This window comes from Ranitomeya imitator, chromosome 6 (assembly GCF_032444005.1).
Source record: "Ranitomeya imitator isolate aRanImi1 chromosome 6, aRanImi1.pri, whole genome shotgun sequence".
Taxonomy (NCBI): Eukaryota; Metazoa; Chordata; class Amphibia; order Anura; family Dendrobatidae; genus Ranitomeya; species Ranitomeya imitator.
This window is the reverse complement of record NC_091287.1, coordinates 288363343-288388957: the sequence shown is the minus strand read 5'-3', so window position 1 is coordinate 288388957 and position 25615 is coordinate 288363343. Positions and strand designations below refer to the sequence as shown.

The 25615-nt window shown below is 42.3% G+C and overlaps 1 protein-coding gene across 3 annotated transcripts in view; it reads left to right on the top strand.

The window, feature by feature from the left end:
* The window catches only part of PIGN (phosphatidylinositol glycan anchor biosynthesis class N), a 503276-nt gene that overhangs the window by 416623 nt on the left and 61038 nt on the right, over positions 1–25615 (top strand). The gene's annotated exons all lie outside the window — the stretch shown is intronic.

Sequence of the window (25615 nt, the reverse complement as noted above, 5' to 3'; positions counted from 1 at the left end):
ACTACACAGCGACTCTGACCACGGCAGTCGTCCACTTGATGCCGCGATACATAACCTTGCTGTAGAAATGAATGTGGTTGCATAGTGACACCTACATTGCTGTGACCACAAAACGTAAAACACAAAAAGTCAAACGCAGTTGGATATTTTGTGCCTTGCTTGTCACGGTAGTGTGTGTATGTGATTCCGTTCACATACTATAGCTTCGTGATATATCAGCGGCACCAACCAGACGACTATCACAAAGTCGAACAGATTGAACATGAAGATGAAGTGAGAGATCAGCTGCAGCCTGGAATTCCTCTTCAAGTTCAATTTGTCCAAAGGCGGGGACAGTGACGCCAGCGTTGATTAGGCGCCGGGCATCACAACAACCACACCTGAGCCCCATGGAGAGCGAGTACCGACACTGCTGGAACGGCGCCGGCACAGAAGGTGAGTATAGGCTTTTTTGTTTTATCGGGTCCAAGCTTGGAGTATGAGAAGGGGTTGTCCAAGTATTGGACAACTTCTTTAATAAATATTACAAAGAAGAGTGGGACGAAATTACTCTAAAACAATATGAGCGACATATTGATGATTATTTCATGTTATTGTTGCTCAAGAAAGTGTGATAAGCAATTGATTTATTGCTTGTACTTCAGTTTTTTACACACTAAATTTGCATTTTGGCCTACATTTTATTAAATAATGCCACAGTGTAATTTGTCTTATGTAGTTCATCTGTAGCTGTATCCTGGTGTTTTTTTGTTTTTTTTTATTGTTATTGCATCTTTATATATATAGTACCATAGAATTCAAAAGTGGGTGTACTTACTTTTTCCTATGACTGCATATATCATTTGTTAAGCTTTAATAATTTCTCTTTTTATAACTAGTCTCGTATTTAGGTTAAAATTGTCATCTTCATGTTAGTCATTTGTGTAGGGCTGTTTGGACTGTTGCATTGGCTGATCTATTGCTTTCTTGGTGAAATAGGTATTGTAGGATTGTGCTGTATAAATACTGATATAAAGTATATTCGTGCTGAATTGTATATGTAAATATCTAATGCATATGTTTAGTTGCAAGGTGGCGAGAAATATATGTGCAAGGTCTTACAAGGCGTAGAGGTGGCTGTTTGACATTCATGTCTGTGACTTTTTTTTTTTATATTAAAACAGCTAAGCATGGCTTTAACAGACATTAAGACAGGCTTATTCCCGACTATGGGTCTGTTTGAACAGACCGGTAAACACTTGACGAAAGAGCAAAAGGTTTGTACGTTGGGTGCGATGATGATCACTCCAAGGCGATACTCCAGCAGCAAGAGTTTTCATGTTCTGTATATACAGCTCTGGCAAAAATTTAGAGACCACCACATCAAAACCCTGTCATGGGCAGCCCAATCTCAGACCTGAACTCCATTGAAAACCTCTTGAATGTTATCAAGAGGATGATGGATAGTCACAAGCCATCAAACAAAGAAGAAATGCTTACATTTTTGTTCCAGGAGCAGTGTGAAAGACTGGTGGAAAGCATGCCAAGACGCATGAAAGCTGTGATTAAAAATCATGGTTATTCCACAAAATATTGATTTCTGAACTCTTCCATAGTTAAAACATTAGTATTGTTGTTTCTAAATGATTATGAACTTGAATTTTTTGCATTATTTGAGGTCTGAAAGCACTGGGTTTTTTTAAAATTTTGCCCATTTCTCCTTTTCAGAAGAAAAATACAACATTTATTGCTGGGAAATTCGGAGACATGTCAGAAGTTTATAGAATAACCAAACAAAACGAACTTAAGGTGCACTGCTATATCTCATATAAGAAATCCTGAGGGTGGTGCAAAAACAGTAATAAAAGCTGAACTAATAAACCAAAAGAGAAAGCATTACTGTACAAAAATGCACACCATCCAATGACTAGATATAAAAATTGACATAGGCTGATTTTATTAACAGATCAAAACACACAACATGAACAATAAAAACATAATTAAAAACATGAAAACAACATCAAGAGCACACATGAAACACATATAATGACTCAGTATAATAAGGTAAACCAAGAAAAACCAATGGCTCATGGGGTGTTGCGCAGAGATATAATATCAATAGGACGGTGCAAAGAATAGCTCATACGGCCGCGACCACGGCACAGAGCAAGCGAGCAACAGCAGGCACAAAAAACTGTCCAAAAAAGATTTACCAGACAACAACGAGCCAAAAAGGCAAATTGATAGGTAACCTATACATAATGGTATAACTGAGACGCACAATATAAACGGGAGAAACCTCCCATATAAATACCACCTGGTGACGTGATGGGCATCACGTCACCAGGTGGTATTTATATGGGAGGTTTCTCCCGTTTATATTGTGCGTCTCAGTTATACCATTATGTATAGGTTACCTATCAATTTGCCTTTTTGGCTCGTTGTTGTCTGGTAAATCTTTTTTGGACAGTTTTTTGTGCCTGCTGTTGCTCGCTTGCTCTGTGCCGTGGTCGCGGCCGTATGAGCTATTTTTTGCACCGTCCTATTGATATTATATCTCTGCGCAACACCCCATGAGCCATTGGTTTTTCTTGGTTTACCTTATTATACTGAGTCATTATATTTGTGTCCTGTGTGCTCTTGATGTTGTTTTCATGTTTTTATTTATGTTTTTATTGTTCATGTTGTGTGTTTTGATCTGTTAATAAAATCAGCCTATGTCAATTTTTATATCTAGTCATTGGATGGTGTGCATTTTTGTACAGTAATGCTTTCTCTTTTGGTTTATAAGTTTATAGAATAAAACAATTTACATTTTACTCAAAATATACCTATAAAGAGATAAATCAGACAAACTGAACATTTTGCAGTGGTCTCTTAATTTTTGCCAGAGCTGCATGTGTCCAGCAGTGCATTGGGGCATGACTATGCACGTACAGCTCCTTAGCCTAATGCTATATCCGGTGCATACTGCCACTCACCTCTGGTTGATTGACAGGCTGTGGGCTCGATGCATGGCAGGGAATGCAAAATGAGGCTGAGGAGCTGTAAGTGCATTATCACATCTGAATGCACTTCCAGACACATATACAGTGGCTTGAAAAAGTATTCATACCCATTTCCTCTTTTTTTATATTACACCCTCAAACTTACCATATATACTCGAGTATAAGCCGACCCCCCTAATTTCGCCACAAAAACTGGGAAAACTTATTGACTCGAGTATAAGCCTAGGGTGGAAAATGCAGCAGCTACCGGTGAATTTGAAAAATAAAAATAGATGCTCCATACCGTTCATTATTGTCCCAAAGGAGGTTCCATATAAAGCTGTGCCATATATAATGCTCCATACCGTTGATTATTGCCCCATAGATGATCCATATATAGCTGTGCCATATAGAATGCTCTGCACCATTGATTATTGCCCCATAGATGATCCATATATAGCTGTGCCATATAGAATGCTCTGCACTGTTCATTATGGCCCCATAGATGCTCCTTATAAAGCTGTGCCATACAGAATGCTCTGCATCATTCATTATGGCCCCATAGATGCTCCATATAAAGCTGTGCCCCATATACAATGCTCTGCACCGTTCATTATGGCCCCATAGATGCTCCTTATAAAGCTGTGCCATATATAATGCTCTGCACCGTTCATTATGGCCCCATAGATGCTCCATATAAAGCTTTGCCCCATATAAAATGCTCTGCACCGTTCATTATGGGCCCATAGATGCTCCTTATAAAGCTGTGCCATATAGAATGCTCTGCACCGTTCATTATGTCCCCATAGATGCTCCTTATAAAGCTGTGCCATATGGAATGTTCTGCACCGTTCATTATGGCCCCATAGATGCTTCTTATAAAGCTGTGCCCTATATGCTCTGCACCGTTCATTATGGCTCCATAGATGCTCCTTATAAAGCTGTGCCATATATAACGCTGCTGCTGCTGCAATAAAAAAAAAACACATACTCACCTCTCTTGCTGCCTGCAGCTCCTCAGCGTCCCGTCTTGGCGTCTCTCCGCACTGACTGTTCAGGCAGAGGGCGGCGCGCACACTTGTACGTCATCGCGCCCTCTGACCTGAACAGTCAGAGCAAGAGGACAGGAAGACGGAGCGGCGCCCGGTGGGTGGAACGTGGACAGGTGAATATAAAATACTCACCTAGTCCCGGCGCTCCTGACGCTGCCCCTGCCTGTCACACTGTCTTCGGGTGCCGCAGCTCTTCCTCTGTCAGCGGTCACTGGCACCACTCATTAACGGAATGAATATGCGGCTCCACCCCTATGGGAGTGGAGTCCATATTCATAAGTTTAATGAGCGGTCCCACGTGACCGCTGTACAGGGGAAGAGTTGCGGCACCCGAAGACAGTGTGACAGGCAGGGGCAGCGTCAGGAGCGCCGGGACTAGGTGAGTATGCGACAATCCTCTCTCCCCCTCACCCGCCGACCCCGCCGCCGACCGTGACTCGAGTATAAGTCGAGAGGGGCACTTTCAGCCCAAAAATTTGGGCTGAAAATCTCGGCTTATACTCGAGTATATACGGTAAATGTTTTTTTGGTTGGATTTTATATGCTATACCAACACAAAGTAGAAAGTGTTTCTAAATTGTAAAGGAAATGATACACTGTTTTCTAAATATTTTAACAATATGATTCTGAAAATTGTGACATTCATTTGTTTTCAGCAATTTGAGGCAATACTTTGTAAGACCACCATTCCCTGCAATTACTGCTGCAACTCTTTTGGGGTATGTCTCTACTTGCTTTGCATATCTAGAGGCTAAAGTGTTTACACACTAGCTGTAGCTCAGTGAGATTGAATGGAGAGCATCTGTGAACAGCAATTTTCAAGTCATGCCACAGATTTTCATTGGGATTTAAGTCTGGACTTTGACTGGGCCATTCAAACACATGAATATGTTTTGATGTTGCCACCACCATGTTTGATGTTGGGGATGATGTTTTCAGAGTGATGTGCAGTATTCGTTTTCCACCACACACAGCGTTTTGCATGAAGCCTAAATAGTTCTATTTTGGTCTCAGTCCTGCTTCCACATGCTAACTGTGTCCCCTACATAGCTTTCTGGAAACATAGCTTCTCATGGCTTGCTTTCAAAAAATGGCTTTTTTCTTGCCACTTTTCCATGAAGGCCTGATTTGTGGAGTCCTGTAGATAGATTCTCCCACCTGAACTGAGTATCTCTGCAGCTCCTGCAGCGTGACGATGGGCCTTTTGGCTGCTGTTCTAATTAGTGCACTCCTTGCTTGAGTTGTCATTTTAGGTGGCGAACATGTCTTGGTAAGTTTGCTGTTGTGCCATTCTTCTTTCACTTTTGGATGATAGGTTCAACAGTGCCCCATGTGTTCAGAGCTTGGGCTATTTTTTTTTTATAACCAAACCCTGATTTACTCTTCCACACAACTTTATCCCTGACCTGTCTGGCGTGGTTTTTGGTTTTCATGATGCTGTTTGATACCTAATGTTCTCAAACAAATCTTTGAGACCTTCACAGAGCAGCTGTTGTTATTCTAAGAATAAATTTCACAACGGTGAACTCAATTTAACAATTGTCACTTCTGGAGGCAATTGGTGACTTAGGATTTTCTTTAAGGGAACCAGACTACAGGGGGGCTAAATACAAATGCACGTCACCATTTTCAGAAATTTTCATATTTTTCAAAATATTTAGAAAACCATGTATCATTTTTTTTTCACACTTCACAAATACTTGCTACTTTCTGTTGGTTTATAACATATAATCCTAATAAAATACATTTAAGTTTGTGGGTGAAACATTAAAAAAGTGGAAAGATCACAAGGTTTGAATATTTTTTCTACGCACTGTATACAGAACTTCAAAACACGAATTTCTCAATGCTGGAGCATAAACAGACCATTAAATGACCACCAATCAGCGTGCATATTTGATGGCCGGGGCCGGCATGCGTAATCCGCGCATTACTTTAAAGCTTGAGCTAGATGATGAGCTCTGCCTGGCACTGATTTGCTACACAAGGGTATATCACCCCGCTGTAGACTAATTCTTTACCAGAATTGCTAGCCATACTACTGAAATCACTCTCTTAAACTGCGCTCTTTCTAAACAGCAAGAAAGCTATTTGTTAGATTTACAGATGATCCTAGCTAAAATGGAGATTCTTTTGGCCAAATATTGACTTTATTGCAGATTATCAAAGACAAAATACTTATTCTTTAAGAATATAATTTACCTTTTTATTGTGTTTCTCTTGCTCTTGTGATCATAAAGTGTAATTAACTTCACTACAATTTAATTTTATTTTTCCCTTTATAAAATGAACTAAGGGTAGAACAGACAGACATTTAGAAAAGGTATCTAATGGATAGTAGAAATTATGGAAGAAGTCAGGAGACAGCTTCCGATTATGGATTAGAGGCATTTGTAACATACATAATAAAAGTACACATCAGAAGTCAGATTAATAAAAATTGAGATGTCCCGAGAGTTGCTCAATGATATTGAGGTCAGGAGACTGAGATGGCCACTCGAGAACCTTCATTTTGTTCTGCTGTAGCCAATGATAGGTCGAATTGGCCTTGTGTTTTGAATCATTGTCATGTTGGAACGCTCAAGTACGTCCCATGGGTAGCTTCCAGGCTGATGAGTGCAAATTTGCCTCCAGTTTTTGCTGATAACGTGCTGCATTCATCTTTCCTTCAACTTTGCCCAAGTTTCTTGTGTCTCTATAGCTCACACATCCTCAAAACATCAGCAATGCACCTCCTGCTTTACAGTAGGAATGGTGTTTCTTTCATCATAAGCCTTGTTGACCTCTTTCCAAATTTAACGTTTATGGTTGTGGCCAAAAGTTCAATTTTGGGCTCAGCACTCCAAATTATATTGTTCCATAAGTTTTGAGGCTTGTCTCTGTGCTGTTTTGTAGGCGAGATACTTTGTGGTATTTGTTCAATAATGGCTTTCTTCTGGCGACTCGACCATGCAGCCCATTTGTCTTCAAGTGCCTCCTTATTGTGCATCTTGAAATAGCCACACCACTAGTTTTCAGAGAGTCCTGTATTTCAGCTGATGTTATTTGTGGATTTTTCTTTGCATCCCAAACAATTTTCTTGGTAGTTGTTGACGAAATTTCAATTGGTCTACCTGACCGTGGTTTTGTTTTTGCAGAACCCCTGATTTTCCGTTTGTTAATCACAGTTTGAATACTGTTGACTGGCATTATAAATTCCTTGGATATCTTGTTGTATCCCTTTCCTGTTTTATACAGTTCACCTACCTTTTCCCGTAGATCTGTTGACATTTCTTTTGCTTTCCCCATGACTCACAATCCAGAAAAGTTAGTGGCTGGGGGAAAGATACAAGAGTCTGCCTGGATCTCAGAAACTCACTAAGCTTTTATGCACACACACTGATTACAAGCATACAGGTCACAGGAGAGGATGTTACCTTTAGTAGCCAGTCAAACCCATTTGTGTCAACTTCTGTGCATGTTATCATCCCAAGATCACCAGGGTATGTGAACTTTTGATCAGGATCATTTGGATGTTTTGGGTTGTCATTATGATTTAAAAAGAGAAAACACAGTAGTTTGACAATAAATGGCTTCACCCAACCACTAACCATGAGTGGAGAAAAAGTTTTGGTGTTATCATTCATATTCTCTGAAAAAAGGCCATAAAAGCAAAAATTCTGCTGGGGTATGTAAACTTTTGAGCACAACTGTAAATAAAAGGATCTGATGAGGCAAAAAAAAACCCGTCAACAGGCAATATCATTTTAGTTCATAGGGAAGTAGAGGAGACTCATCAATGTGGAACCTGGATTAGTGCTGGGTTATGCAGGACTAAGCCAGCAAAGTAGTTTAGAATTTGCAGAAGTCCAACACTTAGCTGACGGAAGAACAGCAGGATTTCAGCCAGCGATATAGCAAAGCTGAATTTCACAAAGTCCTATGCACAGCTGACAGTGGTATAGCAGACCTGAATTTGTCACAGAGACCGATTCCCAGCTGGCAGCAGTTAAGAACTCCTGACTCAGTGATATAGCAGAGCTGGGTTTGTCATAGAGTTGAGGGCAGAGTTGTAATCAGAACATGAAAGTTTGGCACAAAGTGCGCCATACTATAAAAAAGTGGTATCCCAGCAATATTCTGGATTACCTGGTAACCTAACACACAAAAGAATAGAGGGAGCTGGCCGAGGCAGGACGACGATACTGGCATGATCCTGGAGTAACCTGATAGCTTAATTTGACCAGTTGGGGTGTGCACAATCTATTTGAAAAAACTGAAAGAAAGCATCTAGTGAAGGATTGGTAACCCTGACATGAATCCCCTACTTCTCCTCTCACATTGTTGAGTTGTGCTATCCTTATTGTGTTCCACTGTTGGTGGAACTGAATTTTCAATTGCAGAAATAAATGAAAACCAGATATTTTCATTGGGCTCTGTTCCAAGTTCAGAAATGTATTCCAGAGGAACTCAATACATTGCGTGCAGAATTATTAGGCAAGTTGTTTTTTGGATCACATGATACTTTTTATACATGTTGTTCTACTCCAAGCTGTTCAGGCTTGAGAGCCAACTACGAATTAAGTAAATCAGGTGATGTACATCTCTAATGAGGAGGGGTGTTGTCTAATGACATCAAAACCCTATATAAGGTGTGTTTAACCCCTTAATCCCATATGACGTACTATCCCGTCCAGGTGACCTGGGACTTAATTCCCATGGACGGGATAGTACGTCATATGCGATCGGCCGCGCTCACGGGGGGAGCGCGGCCGATCGCGGCCGGGTGTCAGCTGCCTATCGCAGCTGACATCCGGCACTATGTGCCAGGAGCGGTCACGGACCGCTCCCGGCACATTAACCCCCGGCACACCGCGATCAAAGATGATCGCGGTGTGCCGGCGGTGCAGGGAAGCATCGCGCAGGGAGGGGGCTCCCTGCGGGCTTCCCTGAGACGATCGGTACACGGTGATGTGCTCACCGTGTACCGAGCGTCTTCTCCCTGCAGTCCCCGGATCCAAAATGGCCGCCGGGCTGCATCCGGGTCCTGCAGGGAGCACTTCCGTGTCAGGATCAGGCTGCAGCTGCAGCTCTAATCCTGCCCGGCTGTATGTCAGATCACCGATCTGATAGAGTGCTGTGCACACTGTCAGATCGGTGATCTGTGATGTCCCCCCCTGGGACAAAGTGAAAAAGTAAAAAAAAAAATTTCCACACTTGTAAAAAAAAAATAAAAAAAAAATTCCTAAATAAAGCAGAAAAAAAAAAAAATTATTCCCATAAATACATTTCTTTACATAAAAAAAAAACAAAAAAACAATAAAAGTACACATATTTAGTATCGCCGCGTCCGTAACGACCCGACCTATAAAACTGGCCCACTAGTTAACCCCTTCAGTGAACACCGTAAGAAAAAAAAAAAAAAAACGAGCCAAAAAACAACGCTTTATTATCATAACGCTGAACAAAGAGTGGAATAACACGCGATCAAAAAGACGGATATAAATAACCATGTTACCTCTGAAAACGTCATCTTGTCCCGCAAGAAACGAGCCGCCATATAGCATCATAACCAAAAAAATAAAAAAGTTATAGTCCTCTGAATAAAGCGATGCCAAAATAATTATTTTTTCTATAAAATAGCTTTTATCGTATAAAAGCGCCAAAACATAAAAAAAATGATATAAATGAGGTGTCGCTGTAATCGTACTGACCCGAAGAATAAAACTGCTTCATCAATTTTACCAAACGCGGAACGGTATAAACGCCTCCCCCAAAAGAAATTCATGAATAGCTGGTTTTTGGTCATTCTGCCTCACAAAAAAATCGGAATAAAAAGCGATCAAAAACTGTCACGTGTCCGAAAATGTAACCGATAAAAACGTCAACTCGTCCCGCAAAAAACAAGACCTCACATGACTCTGTGGACCAAAATATGGAAAAATTATAGGTCTCAAAATGTGGAGACGCAAAAACTTTTTTGCTATAAAAAGCGTCTTTTAGTGTGTGACGGCTGCCAATCATAAAAATCCGCTAAAAAACTCGCAATAAAAGTAAATCAAACCCCCCTTCATCACCCCCTTAGTTAGGCTAGGTTCACATTGCGTTAATGGGTTAACGCTAACGGACAGCGTTGCACGGCGAAAATGTCACAATTAACGCCGTGCAACGGGTCCGTTAGCACAACCATTGACAGCAATGTGATTTTCAGGTGTAGCGCATCGCTAGAGCGTGCCATTTTCGGCTCGCGCTAGCAAGGTGCCATTCTTTTGTGGCGCGCCTCAGACGCTGCTTGCAGCGTCCGCGGCGCGCCCGAGGTCCGATCCCCGATCTTCCAGAGCGGGGACGTTAACGCGACCACTAAACACGACACCTAAAAAGACATTGTGTTAGCGCAATCCGCTAGTGCTAAACGGATTTCCCTAACGCAATGTGAACCTAGCCTTAGGGAAAAATAATAAAATTAAAAAAAGTATTTATTTCCATTTTCCGGTTAGGGTTAGGGTTAGGGTTAGGGCTAGGGTTGGGGCTAGGGTTAGGGTTTGGATTACATTTACGGTTGGGATTAGGGTTGGGATTAGAATTAGGGGTGTGTCTGGGTTAGGTGTGTGGTTAGGGTTACAGTTGGGATTAGGGTTAGTGGTGCGTTTGGATTAGGGTTTCATTTATAATTGGGGGGTTTCCACTGTTTAGACACATCAGGGGCTCTCCAAACGCGACATGGCGTCCGATCTCAATTCCAGCCAATTCTGCATTGAAAAAGTAAAACAGTGCTCCTTCACTTCCGAGCTCTCCCGTGCGCCCAAACAGGGGTTTACCCCAACATATGGGGTATCAGCGTACTCGAGACAAATTGGACAACAACTTTTTGGGTCCAAGTTCTCTTGTTATCCTTGGGAAAATAAAAATTTGGGGGGCTAAAAATCATTTTTGTGGGAAAAAAAAGGATTTTTATTTTCACGGCTCTGCGTTGTAAACTGTAGTGAAACACTTGGGGGTTCAAAGTTTTCACAACACATCTAGATAAGTTCCATGGGAGGTCTAGTTTCCAATATGGGGTCACTTGTGGGTGGTTTCTACTGTTTGGGTACATCAGGGGCTCTGCAAATGCAACGTGACGCCTGCAGACCAATCCATCTAAGTCTGCATTCCAAATGGCGCTCCTTCCCTTCCGAGCTCTGCCATGAGCCCAAACAGTGGTTCCCCCCCACATATGGGGTATCAGCGTACTCAGGACAAATTGAACAACAACTTTTGGGGTCCAATTTATTCTGTTACCCTTGTAAAAATACAAAGCTGGGGGCTAAAAAATCATTTTTGTGAAAAAAAAAAGAATTTTTATTTTCACGGGTCTGCGTTATAAACTGTAGTGAAACACTTAGGGGTTCAAAGTTCTCACAACACATCTAGATAAGTTCCATGGGAGGTCTAGTTTCTAATATGGGGTCACTTGTGGGGGGTTTGTACTGTTCGGGTACATCAGGGGCTCTGCAAATGCAACGTGACTCCTGCAGACCAATCCATCTAAGTCTGCATTCCAAATGGCGCTCCTTCCCTTCCGAGCTCTGCCATGCGCCCAAACAGTGGTTCCCCCCCACATATGGGGTATCAGCGTACTCAGGACAAATTGGACAACAACTTTTGGGGTCCAATTTATTATGTTACCCTTGTGAAAATACAAAACTGGGGGCTAAAAAATTTTTGCGAAAAAAAAATAAATTTATTTTAACGGCTCTGCGTTATAAACTGTAGTGAAACACTTGGGGGTTCAAAGCTCTCAAAACACATCTAGATAAGTTCCTTAGAGGGTCTAGTTTCCAAAATGGTGTCACTTGTGGGGGTTTTTAATGTTTAGGCACATCAGGGGCTCTCCAAACCAACATGGCGTCCCATCTTAATTCCAGTCAATTTTGCATTGAAAAGTCAAATGGCGCTCCTTCCCTTCCGAGCTCTGCTATGCACCCAAAAAGTGGTTTACCCCCACATATGGGGTATCGTCGCACTCAGGACAAATTGCACAACAACTTTTGTGGTCTAATTTCTTCTCTTACCCTTGGGAAAATAAAAAATTGGGGGCGAAAAGATCATTTTTGTGAAAAAATAAGATTTTTTATTTTTACGGCTCTGCATTATAAACTTCTGTGAAGCACTTGTTGGGTCAAAGTGCTCACCACACATCTAGATAAGTTCCTTAAGGGGTCTACTTTTCAAAATGGTGTCACTTGTGAGGGGTTCCAATGTTTAGGCACATCAGGGGCTCTCCAAACGCAACATGGCGTCCCATCTCAATTCCAGTCAATTTTGCATTGAAAAGTCAAATGGCGCTCCTTTCCTTCCGAGCTCTGCCATGCGCCCAAACAGTGGTTTACCCCCACATATGGGGTATCGTCGCACTCAGGACAAATTGCACAACAACTTTTGTGGTCTAATTTCTTCTCTTACCCTTGGGAAAATAAAAAATTGGTGGCGAAAAGATTATTTTTGTGAAAAAATATGATTTTTTATTTTTACGGCTCTGCATTATAAACTTCTGTGAAGCACTTGTTGGGTCAAAGTGCTCACCACACCTCTAGATAAGTTCCTTAAGGGGTCTACTTTCCAAAATGGTGTCACTTGTGGGGATTTCAATGTTTAGGCACATCAAGGGCTCTCCAAACGCAACATGGCATCCCATCTCAATTCCAGTCAATTTTGCATTGAAAAGTAAAATGGCGCTCCTTCCCTTCCGAGCTCTGCCATACGCCCAAACAATGGTTTACACCCATATACGGGGTATCAGCGTACTCAGGACAAATTGGCCAACAATTTTTGAGGTTCAATTTCTTCTCTTACTCTTGGGAAAATAAAAAATTGGGGGCGAAAAGATCATTTTTGTGAAAAAATATGATTTTTTATTTTTACGGCTCTGCCTTATAAACTTCTGTGAAGCAGTTGGTGGGTCAAAGTGGTCACCACACATCTAGATAAGTTCCTTAGGGTGTCTACTTTCCAAAATGGTGTCACTTGTGGGGGGTTTCAATGTTTAGGCACATCAGTGGCTCTCCAAACGCAACATGGTGTCCCATCTCAATTCCTGTCAATTTTGCATTTAAAAGTCAAATGGCGCTCCTTCCCTTCCGAGCTCTGCCATGCGCCCAAACAGTGGTTTACCCCCACATATGGGGTATCAGCGTACTCAGTACAGATTGTACAACAATGTTTGGCATCCATTTTATCCTGTTACCCTTGGTAAAATAAAACAAATTGGAGCTGAAATAAATTTTGTGTGAAAAAAAGTTAAATATTCATTTTTATTTAAACATTCCAAAAATTCCTGTGAAACCCCTGAAGGGTTAATAAACTTCTTGAATGTGGTTTTGAGCACCTTGAGGGGTGCAGTTTTTAGAATGGTGTCACACTTGGGTATTTTCTATCATATAGACCCCTCAAAATGACATCAAATGAGATGTGGTCCCTAAAAAAAAATGGTGTTGTAAAAATGAGAAATTGCTGGTCAACTTTGAACCCTTATAACTCCCTAACAAAAAAAAATTTTGGTTCCAAAATTGTGCTGATGTAAAGGAGACATGTGGGAAATGTTACTTATTAAGTATTTTGCGTGACATATCTCTGTGATTTAAGGGCATAAAAATTTAAAGTTGGAAAATTGCGAAATTTTCAAAATTTTCGCCAAATTTCCGTTTTTTTCACAAATAAACGCAAGTTATATCGAATAAATGTTACTACTAAAATGAAGTACAATATGTCACGAGAAAACAATGTCAGAATCGCCAAGATCCGTTGAAGCGTTCCAGAGTTATAACCTCATAAAGGGACAGTGGTCAGAATTGTAAAAATTGGCCCGGTCATTAACGTGCAAACCACCCTCGGGGCTTAAGGGGTTAATTATTAGGCAACTTCCTTTCGTTTTGCAAAATGGGTCAGAAGAGAGATTTGACAGGCTCTGAAAAGTCTAAAATTGTGAGATGTCTTGCAGAAGGATGCAGCAGTGTTGAAATTGCCAAACGTTTGAAGCGTGATCATCGAACAATCAAGCGTTTCATGGCAAATAGCCAACAGGGTCGCAAGAAGCGTGTTGGGCAAAAATGGCACAAAATAACTGCCCATGAATTGAGGAAAATCAAGCGTGAAGCTGCCAAGACGCCATTTGCCACCAGTTGTGCCATATTTCAGAGCTGCAATGTTACTGGAGTAACAAAAAGCACAAGGTGTGCGATACTCAGGGACATGGCCAAGGTAAGGAAGGCTGAAAAGCAACCACCTTTGAACAAGAAACATAAGATAAAACGTCAAGACTGGGCCAAGAAATATCTTAAGACTGACTTTTCAAATGCTTTTTGGACTGATGAAATGAGAGAGACTCTTGATGGGCCAGATGGATGGGCCAGAGGCTGGATCAGTAAAGGGCAGAGAGCTCCACTCCGACTCACACGCCAGCAAGGTGGAGGTGGGGTACTGGTATGGGCTGGTATAATCAAAGATGAACTTGTGGGACCTTTTCGGGTTGAGGATGGAGTGAAGCTCAACTCCCAGACCTACTGCCAGTTTCTGGAAGACAACTTCTTCAAGCAGTGGTACAGGAAGAAGTCGGCATCATTCAAGAAAAACATAATTTTCATGGAAAACAATGCTTCATCACATGCCTCCAACTACTCCACAGCGTGGCTGGCCAGTAAAGGTCTCAAAGAAGAAAAAATCATGACATGACCTCCTTGTTCACCTGATCTGAACCCCTAGAGAACCCGTGGTCCCTCATAAAATGTGAGATCTACAGGGAGGGAAAACAGTCCACCTCTCGGAACATTGTCTGGGAGGCTGTGGTGGCTGCTGCACGCAATGTTGATCGTAAACAGATCAAGCAACTGACAGAATCTATGGATTGAAGGCTGTTGAATGTCATCATAAAAAATGGTGGCTGTATTGGTCACTGATTTTTGGGGGTTTTGTTTTTGCATGTCAGAAATGTTTATTTCTAAACTTTGTGCAGTTATATTGGTTTACCTTGTGAAAATAAACAAGTGAGATGGGAATATATTTGGTTTTTATTAAGTTGCCTAATAATTCTGCACAGTAATAGTTACCTACACAAACAGATATCCTCCTAAGATATTCAAATCTAAAAAAAAAAAAACACTCCAACTTCTAGAAATATTTTAAAGTTTGATATTTATCGGGTTGCTTGAGAACATAGTTGTTGATCAATAATAAAAATAATCCTCTAAAATACAACTTACCTAATAATTCTGCACGCAGTGTTCATGGGCTATTAAAACCAGTAAATAAACCAATTTAATAGAATGGAGTCTTTGTATCTGGGATAAGTGCCCGATAAAATAGCTTACTTTTTTTCTGCATCTTATCAATCTGACAGTGTTCAATAAACGAGTAACACCCAGTTGTCACACATTTCTTGGAGGAATAACAGAGGAATGGCATTAGGAAGGGTTATAAGTAAAGATAAACCAGAACTGTTGTTTCATGGAGAAGACAAATATTTATTAAAGCCAAAAAGATCACAGTCCTTGGTAATGAGATACCTGCCACACTGGATACTATAATCATTACTGTTACTTTGGCTATTGGAAATCCAGCTTATATTGGACCAAGGTAACTCATACACATTTGAATATAATGTGAAAAATTCCTTTCTCAAGTGGATACAGGAAAGATATATATCTTGGTACCGTGTTAGCCAGTAGATAGAAAAATATTTAGAATTGAGAGTCCTCAGTGGTTGATACCTTTTAATGGCTAACTGAAAAGATGATGTCCCGTGCACAGGTCATTTGGAATATTTAATTGTAATATTTTTTTTATTATTATTTTTCATAGATGGGTCATGATTATGACCATTCCTCTCTCAAATCTCTAATTCCTCATCCAGACTGTACCTAAAATAAGATACTGTACTCAGTACCACTGACAGCCTCTGTAAGTGTCACAATTAGATGTGGACGTTAACCTGAATCATGCCATATGGGTACAAGATGAGGCGCATTCAGATGGCGCCAGTCTTGTCTTTAATGTCCAGCTCACAAAAGAATGCCTGTTATGCATATTCTGACATTCATTAACATGTGCGCTGAACAATTTGGGGTTTGCAAGTGCTTTTCTGATACTCACTAGTACATGTAAAACACTCCCCCAAAATTGAGGTATAGGAGCAATCAAGCTAATAGTCCGTATGAGCGCAGTGTCCCGGGATAGGTGAACGCTTGCGTTCCACCTCCCTGGGATACGTGCGCTCCTTTACCCGGATGTGCGCTCCAAAGGATACCGGCCGTAGTTCTGTGAACTCTATGACGCGTCAAACGCTGGGGGCGGAGCCTCCCGGACGCGCCGCGATTCCAAACCTTTAAACAACACAGAACGGGGGAGACCGGTAAGAGCGGCGGATGCAATGAATCGACCTCCCCTGATGATTCTATCACGATGAAACGCGTCGGGAGACGCTAAGCTGGGGCTTCCATGTTCCTGTCTCACCGCTCATGAGAGATCACAGGCTAAGCAATATCTCTCCTACATGCGGTGAGATCCACCCACATTTGTGGGTTTCTGTCTTCCTCACACATGCTGTTCTGAATTTGGTCGGCATACTAATGAACGTACATATATATGTTTAAAAATACCCGCAAATCAACCACAAAGGAACGCTCATTAATAATTGATGAGACAGCATGGTTCCGGAATAATGTGTGTTCTGTGTTTGCATTAGGGGTAATGTTTATTTACGGCATTGGAAGTCCCTTGCTCTTCAGCTGTTATATTTGACAGTCACCATAAAGGAATGACAAGACACCTTGGTTCATTTATATGCACATGTACTATTGGTTAATATTGCGGACGATGTTCTGCTTAATATAAGGCTGCAACCCGGTTCTCAGACAGATATCAATATTCTATTTTGTATGTTCTGACACTTTGTTGGGTTCCTACTATAAGCCTTTATCTGTACATTTTGGTACATAGCATAAGACTCCTTGGTGTCCATTCTAGTACAAGCACAATTGGTACAAAGCCTCCTCATATAACAGTGTAGGTTATACCTTGCGCACCTTTTATAGGTACATTTGTACTGAATTTTTTATCATCCCCCTGTGCATATATTTTTTCTAGCAGGGTCCATGGTACTGTCTTTTTATTGTCTATATTTGTTTGCTTTGTATGTCCTCTGTTATGGCTGGCAATCAGGCAACACAGCGTGCAGTAATCAGCGCACATACAGAGATCTGGCAATAACCAAAAACAATAGGACGAGCTCTGAGACGTGGAATCTCTGTAGACTGCAGTACCTGATCTATCCTCACACAACTATAAGCAGCAGTGGATTGCGCCTATCACTACCTATGCAACTCGGCACTGCCTGAGGAGCTGACTAGCCTGAAGATAGAAATACAAGCCTGACTTACCTCAGAGAAATACCCCAAAGGAATAGGCAGCCCCCCACATATAATGACTGTTAGCAAGATGAAAAGACAAACGTAGGAATGAAATAGATTCAGCAAAGTGAGGCCCGATATTCTAGACAGAGCGAGGATAGCAAAGAGAACTATGCAGTCTACACAAAACCCTAAAACGAAAACCACGCAAAGGGGCAAAAAGACCCACCGTGCCGAACTAACAGCACGGCGGTGCACCCCTTTGCTTCTCAGAGCTTCCAGCAAAAGTTAATAGCAAGCTGGACAGAAAAAACAGAAAACAAACTAGAAGCACTTATCTAGCAGAGCAGCAGGCCCAAGGAAAGATGCAGTAGCTCAGATCCAACACTGGAACATTGACAAGGAGCAAGGAAGACAGACTCAGGTGGAGCTAAATAGCAAGGCAGCCAACGAGCTCACCAAAACACCTGAGGGAGGAAGCCCAGAGACTGCAATACCACTTGTGACCACAGAAGTGAACTCAGCCACAGAATTCACAACAGTACCCCCCCCTTGAGGAGGGGTCACCGAACCCTCACCAGAACCCCCAGGCCGACCAGGATGAGCCACATGAAAGGCACGAACAAGATCTGGGGCATGGACATCAGAGGCAAAAACCCAGGAATTATCTTCCTGAGCATAACCCTTCCATTTGACCAGATACTGGAGTTTCCGTCTAGAGACACGAGAATCCAAAATCTTCTCCACAATATACTCCAATTCCCCCTCCACCAAAACAGGGGCAGGAGGCTCCACAGATGGAACCATAGGTGCCACGTATCTCCTCAACAACGACCTATGGAATACATTATGTATGGAAAAGGAGTCTGGGAGGGTCAGACGAAAAGACACCGGATTGAGAATCTCAGAAATCCTATACGGACCAATAAAACGAGGTTTAAATTTAGGAGAGGAAACCTTCATAGGAATATGACGAGAAGATAACCAAACCAGATCCCCAACACGAAGTCGGGGTCCCACACGGTGTCTGCGATTAGCGAAAAGCTGAGCCTTCTCCTGGGACAAGGTCAAATTGTCCACTACCTGAGTCCAGATCTGCTGCAACCTGTCCACCACAGAATCCACACCAGGACAGTCCGAAGACTCAACCTGTCCTGAAGAGAAACGAGGATGGAACCCAGAATTGCAGAAAAATGGAGAGACCAAAGTAGCCGAGCTGGCCCGATTATTAAGGGCGAACTCAGCCAACGGCAAAAATGACACCCAATCATCCTGGTCAGCGGAAACAAAACATCTCAGATATGTTTCCAAGGTCTTATTGGTTCGTTCGGTCTGGCCATTAGTCTGAGGATGGAAGGCCGAGGAGAAAGATAGGTCAATGCCCATCCTACCACAAAAGGCTCGCCAGAACCTCGAGACAAACTGGGAACCTCTGTCAGAAACAATATTCTCAGGAATGCCATGTAAACGAACCACATGCTGGAAGAACAAAGGCACCAAATCAGAGGAGGAAGGCAATTTAACCAAGGGCACCAGATGGACCATTTTAGAAAAGCGATCACAGACCACCCAAATGACCGACATTTTTTGAGAAACGGGAAGGTCAGAAATGAAATCCATCGAAATATGTGTCCAAGGCCTCTTCGGGACCGGCAAGGGCAAAAGCAACCCACTGGCACGAGAACAGCAGGGCTTAGCCCTAGCACAAATTCCACAGGACTGCACAAAAGCACGCACATCCCGTGACAGAGATGGCCACCAGAAGGATCTAGCAACCAACTCCCTGGTACCAAAGATTCCTGGATGACCGGCCAGCACCGAACAATGAAGTTCAGAGATAACTTTACTAGTCCACCTATCAGGGACGAACAGTTTCTCGGCCGGACAACGATCAGGTTTATTAGCCTGAAATTTCTGCAACACTCTCCGCAAATCAGGGGAGATGGCAGACACAATGACTCCTTCCTTGAGGATACTCGCCGGCTCAGATAACCCCGGAGAGTCGGGCACAAAACTCCTAGACAGAGCATCCGCCTTCACATTTTTAGAGCCCGGAAGGTATGAAATCACAAAATCAAAACGAGCAAAAAATAACGACCAACGGGCCTGTCTAGGATTCAAGCGCTTGGCAGACTCAAGATAAGTAAGGTTCTTATGATCAGTCAATACCACCACGCGATGCTTAGCACCCTCAAGCCAATGACGCCACTCCTCGAATGCCCACTTCATGGCCAGCAACTCTCGGTTGCCCACATCATAATTACGCTCAGCAGCAGAAAATTTCCTGGAAAAGAAAGCACATGGTTTGAACACTGAGCAACCAGAACCTCTCTGTGACAAAACCGCCCCTGCACCAATCTCAGAAGCATCAACCTCGACCTGGAACGGAAGAGAAACATCAGGTTGACACAACACAGGGGCACAGCAAAAACGACGCTTCAACTCCTGAAAAGCTTCCACGGCAGCAGAAGACCAATTAACCAAATCAGCACCCTTCTTGGTCAAATCGGTCAATGGTCTGGCAATGCTAGAAAAATTACAGATGAAGCGACGATAAAAATTAGCAAAGCCCAGGAATTTCTGGAGACTTTTTAGAGATGTCGGCTGAGTCCAATCCTGGATGGCCTGAACCTTAACCGGATCCATCTCGATAGTAGAAGGGGAAAAGATGAACCCCAAAAATGAAACTTTCTGCACACCGAAGAGACACTTTGATCCCTTCACGAACAAGGAATTAGCACGCAGTACCTGGAAAACCATTCTGACTTGCTTCACATGAGACTCCCAATCATCTGAGAAGATCAAAATGTCATCCAAGTAAACAATCAAGAATTTATCCAGATACTCACGGAAAATGTCATGCATAAAAGACTGAAAAACAGATGGAGCATTGGCAAGTCCGAACGGCATCACCAGATACTCAAAATGACCCTCGGGCATATTAAATGCCGTTTTCCATTCATCTCCCTGCCTGATTCTCACCAGATTATACGCACCACGAAGATCAATCTTAGTAAACCAACTAGCCCCCTTAATCCGAGCAAACAAGTCAGAAATCAATGGCAAGGGATACTGAAACTTAACAGTGATCTTATTAAGAAGGCGGTAATCAATACACGGTCTTAGCGAACCATCCTTCTTGGCTACAAAAAAGAACCCTGCTCCCAATGGTGACGACGATGGGCGAATATGTCCCTTCTCCAGGGACTCCTTCACATAACTGCGCATAGCGGTGTGTTCAGGTACGGACAAATTAAATAAACGACCCTTAGGGAATTTACTACCAGGAATCAAATCGATAGCACAATCACAATTCCTATGCGGAGGTAGGGCATCAGACTTGGACTCTTCAAATACATCCTGAAAGTCAGACAAGAACTCTGGGATGTCAGAAGGAATGGATGACGAAATAGACAAAAATGGAACATCACCATGTACTCCCTGACAACCCCAGCTGGTTACCGACATAGAGTTCCAATCCAATACTGGATTATGGGTTTGTAGCCATGGCAACCCCAACACGACCACATCATGCAAATTATGCAGTACCAGAAAGCGAATAACTTCCTGATGTGCAGGAGCCATGCACATGGTCAGCTGGGCCCAGTACTGAGGCTTATTCTTGGCCAAAGGTGTAGCATCAATTCCTCTCAACGGAATAGGACACCGCAAAGGCTCCAAGAAAAATCCACAACGTTTAGCATAATCCAAATCCATCAGATTCAGGGCAGCGCCTGAATCCACAAACGCCATGACAGAATACGATGACAAAGAGCACATTAAGGTAATGGACAAAAGGAATTTGGACTGTACAGTACCAATAACGGCAGAGCTATCGAACCGCCTAGTGCGTTTAGGACAATTAGAAATAGCATGAGTAGAATCACCACAATAGAAACACAGTCTGTTCAGACGTCTGTGTTCTTGCCGTTCTACTTTAGTCATAGTCCTGTCGCACTGCATAGGCTCAGGTTTACTCTCAGACAATACCGCCAGATGGTGCACAGATTTACGCTCGCGCAAGCGACGACCGATCTGAATGGCCAAGGACATAGACTCATTCAAACCAGCAGGCATAGGAAATCCCACCATTACATCCTTAAGAGCTTCAGAGAGACCCTTTCTGAACAAAGCCGCTAGTGCAGATTCATTCCACAGAGTGAGTACTGACCACTTCCTAAATTTCTGACAATATACTTCTACATCATCCTGACCCTGGCATAAAGCCAGCAGATTTTTCTCAGCCTGATCCACTGAATTAGGCTCATCGTAAAGCAATCCCAGCGCCTGGAAAAATGCATCAACATTACTCAATGCAGAATCTCCTGGTGCAAGAGAAAACGCCCAGTCCTGTGGGTCGCCGCGCAAAAAATAAATAATAATCAAAACCTGTTGAATAGGATTACCAGAAGAATGAGGTTTCAAGGCCAAACATAGCTTACAATTATTTCTGAAGCTCAGGAACTTAGTTCTGTCACCAAAAAACAAATCAGGAATCGGAATTCTTGGTTCTAGCATCGATTTCTGATCAATAGTATCTTGAATCTTTTGTACATTTACAACGAGATTATCCATTGAGGAGCACAGAGCCTGAATATCCATGTCCACAGCTGTGTCCTGAAGCACTCTAATGTCTAGGGGAAAAAAAAGACTGAAGACAGAGCTAAGAAAAAAAAATGATGTCAGGATTTCTTTTTTCCCTCTATTGGGAATCATTGGTGTGTCTCCTTGTACTGTTATGGCTGGCAATCAGGCAACACAGCGTGCAGTAATCAGCGCACATACAGAGATCTGGCAATAACCAAAAACAATAGGACGAGCTCTGAGACGTGGAATCTCTGTAGACTGCAGTACCTGATCTATCCTCACACAACTATAAGCAGCAGTGGATTGCGCCTATCACTACCTATGCAACTCGGCACTGCCTGAGGAGCTGACTAGCCTGAAGATAGAAATACAAGCCTGACTTACCTCAGAGAAATACCCCAAAGGAATAGGCAGCCCCCCACATATAATGACTGTTAGCAAGATGAAAAGACAAACGTAGGAATGAAATAGATTCAGCAAAGTGAGGCCCGATATTCTAGACAGAGCGAGGATAGCAAAGAGAACTATGCAGTCTACAAAAAACCCTAAAACGAAAACCACGCAAAGGGGCAAAAAGACCCACCGTGCCGAACTAACAGCACGGCGGTGCACCCCTTTGCTTCTCAGAGCTTCCAGCAAAAGTTAATAGCAAGCTGGACAGAAAAAACAAAAAACAAACTAGAAGCACTTATCTAGCAGAGCAGCAGGCCCAAGGAAAGATGCAGTAGCTCAGATCCAACACTGGAACATTGACAAGGAGCAAGGAAGACAGACTCAGGTGGAGCTAAATAGCAAGGCAGCCAACGAGCTCACCAAAACACCTGAGGGAGGAAGCCCAGAGACTGCAATACCACTTGTGACCACAGAAGTGAACTCAGCCACAGAATTCACAACAGTCCTCTCCTTCTGTGTATGGTTTATAGGGCACACCTCACTAGGTTTCCCCTTCCTTTTTCTTTCCTTTTTTAGTGGTGCATCTTTTTGCATCTTTGGTATTTTTTGTATGACTTCAGGTTTTATATTACCTATTATATATTAAAAGTTAAGTTTTATCAGGATCCAATTGCTAAATTCTCTCTCTAACTGAAAAGATGGTAACAAATTGCAAGCTTTCGAGACTATACAGGTCTCTTCATCAGGCAAAGACTAAAACTAATTCTGAATAATCACATATTTATGCACAACATAGCACAGAAAAAAAAGGAAAAACCATGGATAAGACAGGTGACATGAAGCAGAATTACCATGAGTGATAAACAGTTATGTCCATAAGTATTGGGCCAGTTCTTAGATAAGGATTGTTTTATTGTCCTCTGATTAGGGTCTCTGTTGTGATGACCCCCCATAGTCTGAAGGGCAAGTTCCTTAGTTGGTGTAAAAAGGCATAAATCCGTGCGATACATTCTTTCCTGCATTAAGACTGTCAAAGGTCGTCATCAGTTTATATTCCCAGACTCTTCTGTCTCTCTGAGATTTGAAGCTACCTTTTAACACAAGTAATTTCATGTCCATAATGTTATGATCTGGGAGACAAAAATGTATTGCCACAGGTAGATCCATTCTTTTTTCTCTTATTGTTTGGCGGTGAGAATTCATTCTTGTTCTAAGCTTTTGCCCTGTCTCCCCCACATACAGACCCCCAGTTGGACATTTAGTACATATAATTAGGTACACCACATTAGAAGTGACACAGCTGAAAGTACCTGGTATCTTGTAGTCCTGATGTGAATTGGGGATCTTTATCTTGTCATTATAAATGTACAGGTTTTACATTTTTTCTGATTGCAAGGAAAGGTACCTGCAGCTGTTGGAGAGGAGAGGGAGCTCTTAACAATGATGCTTCTTAGATTTGGGGGCTGCCTAAAACACAGTAGTGGGGGGTCTGGAAAAATGGATTGTAAGCAGGCATCTTTATGCAGTAAAGGTTGTAATTTCCGTGCAGCTCCCCTTAGCACCTCCAGATTTGGATTGTAGGTAACTACTAGAGGTACCCGGTTATTTTCTTCTTTAGCTTTGTAATGTAGCAGGTGATTCCTTGATATTCTGGTGGCTCTTGTAATCTGGTTTTCAATTGTTCTTGGATGGTAGCCCTGATTGAAAAAGGTCTTTCTGAGGCGACCTATCCATTGGGTTGGAACATATACGATTGTATCTGATGGCTTGGCTGTAGACAATAGAGTTTTTTATGTGTTTTGGATGGAAACTGTCCCATTTAAAGGGAACCTGTCGCCTGAATTTGGCGCCAAATTCAGGTGACGGGTTCCCTTTAAGGTATGTTGGACGGTCGATTGGCTTCTGATACAGAGATGTCTCTATTTTATTATTCTGCAGCTTAATGATGGTGTCCAAAAAGTTAATTTCAGTGCAGGAGTAGTTAAGTGTCAAGTTGATGGTAGGATGAAATTGATTAAACTGTTCATGGAACGTCTTTAGCTGTGGCTCAGACTCCGTCCAGATAATTAAAATGTCATCAATGTAGCGGTAGTATGCCAAAGGCCTGATGGGACATGAGGACAAAAAGTCGCTTTCAAGCTTGGCCATGAAAAGATTTGCATACTGTGGGGCCATTTTACGTCCCATTGCTGTGCCAGTCTCCTGTAGATAGATCTTCTTGTCAAATTCAAAGTAATTGTGGGTGAGGATGAATTTTATAAGTTTCACCACAGAATATGCATCAGTCCCTGTGTTTTCCAGGAAGAATTTGCAGGCATTTAATCCATCCTGGTGTGGGATATTGGAGTACAAAGATTCCACATCCATGGTGGCCAGGATGGTTCCTTCTGGTAGAGGACCTATTGCTGATAGTTTATTCAATAGGTCAGTTGTGTCCTGAATGAAGCTGGGTGTAGCCTTTACCAGGGGTTTAAGAATACCCTCTACCCATCCAGATATCTGCTCAGTAAGGGTGCCCACACATGAAATAATTGGTCTTCCTGGTTTCCAGATTTTTGGATTTTGGGAAGCATGTAGAATGTCCCTGTTCTTGGACTTTCTGGTATCAGGTCATTGGTTCTTATGGATTCGTCGGGCAGACAAGATACCAACTTTTTTAGTTCCTTGTAATAGTCCTGTGTAGGATCTGACTCCAATTTTTTGTAGTAGCGTGTGTCCATAAGTTGTCCGTTTGCTTCCCTCATATAGTCTGATGTGTTCATCATGACTATTCCACCTCCCTTGTCAGCAGGTTTGATGATGATTTCTTTGCTGGTTTTGAGACTGTATGGCCTTTCTCTCCTGGGCACTGATGTTGGATGCTTGTCTCCTGTTAGTATCTATGATGGTGGATTTTATCAAATGTCTGAAGGAGTCTATATAGTTATCCAAATTAGGGTTGCGTCCAGGTGGAGGTGTCCAGTCTGACCTCTTCTTTGTTGTTAGGATCCCTTTTCCTTCAGTCCAGGTGGTTTCTGAATCTTCTGTATCATTGAAATATTCCCTCAGGCGCAGTCTCCTGAAAAAATGTTCCATATCACTGCAGAGTTCAGTTTTATCCAGGGTCTTAGTAGGACAAAATGAGAGTCCTCTGGAAAGCACGGCCAGCTCCACTTTGTTGGGTTTATAATCTGAGAGATTAATGACACAGTTAGATGCTTTTGTGTCTGGAATGGAGTGGTTGTTGAGGTTGTCAGGTTTTGGCTTTGTTTTGTGTTAA